Source organism: Montipora foliosa, chromosome 5 (genome assembly GCF_036669935.1).
Source record: "Montipora foliosa isolate CH-2021 chromosome 5, ASM3666993v2, whole genome shotgun sequence".
Classification (NCBI taxonomy): domain Eukaryota; kingdom Metazoa; phylum Cnidaria; class Anthozoa; order Scleractinia; family Acroporidae; genus Montipora; species Montipora foliosa.
In genome coordinates this window covers 22952628-22953114 of record NC_090873.1, presented here as the reverse complement: position 1 = coordinate 22953114, position 487 = coordinate 22952628, and the positions used below count along the sequence as shown (strand labels likewise).

The following is a 487-nucleotide window of genomic DNA, read 5'->3' as shown; positions in this document are numbered from 1 at the left end:
GAGTTTGTATAGTCGCCTTGTCATCCTGTTGGCAGACTGCAAATTTTAAGAACAATAATTTGCAGCGAACTTTTCTTTCAAATAGTGTGCAACCCTGAAAGAATGCTAATCTATAGTTCTATAATGTGGAGCCGGAGGAGAAAATAAAAGATTTTATTTTTCATTTTGTAAAAACTGTACAGTTCTTTCTCTGTTTTTGCAGTTGGAGGAATTTACTCAGCAAGTGAAGGTAGGAGGGCTTAATTAGTTATGTGTGAAAAGATGCGATTCTTGTGACCTTGAACAGATAAGATACCGTCAAAAAGGGTAAGTTAGTTGCCTGGAAACGGACGGAAGGGACAAGACCTTGACAAAACCGGTCGGATGCTCCGCCCATCCTGCCTAGGACTCTGATTTTTCAGTTGTCCTTTTGTCCGTTTCCAAGCACCGTTTCCAAGCACCGTTGTCCAAATTCCGACACAGGAAAGACTGAGTTACCGACACGATT

General features: G+C 41.3%; 1 long non-coding RNA gene across 1 annotated transcript in view; it reads left to right on the top strand.

The window, feature by feature from the left end:
- Nucleotides 1-210: 210 nt before the first annotated feature.
- The window catches only part of LOC138003051 (uncharacterized), a 23579-nt gene continuing 23302 nt past the window's right edge, over nt 211-487 (top strand). The window contains exon 1 of the long non-coding RNA XR_011123407.1: nt 211-229. This is a non-coding gene — a long non-coding RNA (uncharacterized lncRNA). The remainder of the gene's footprint in view (nt 230-487) is intronic.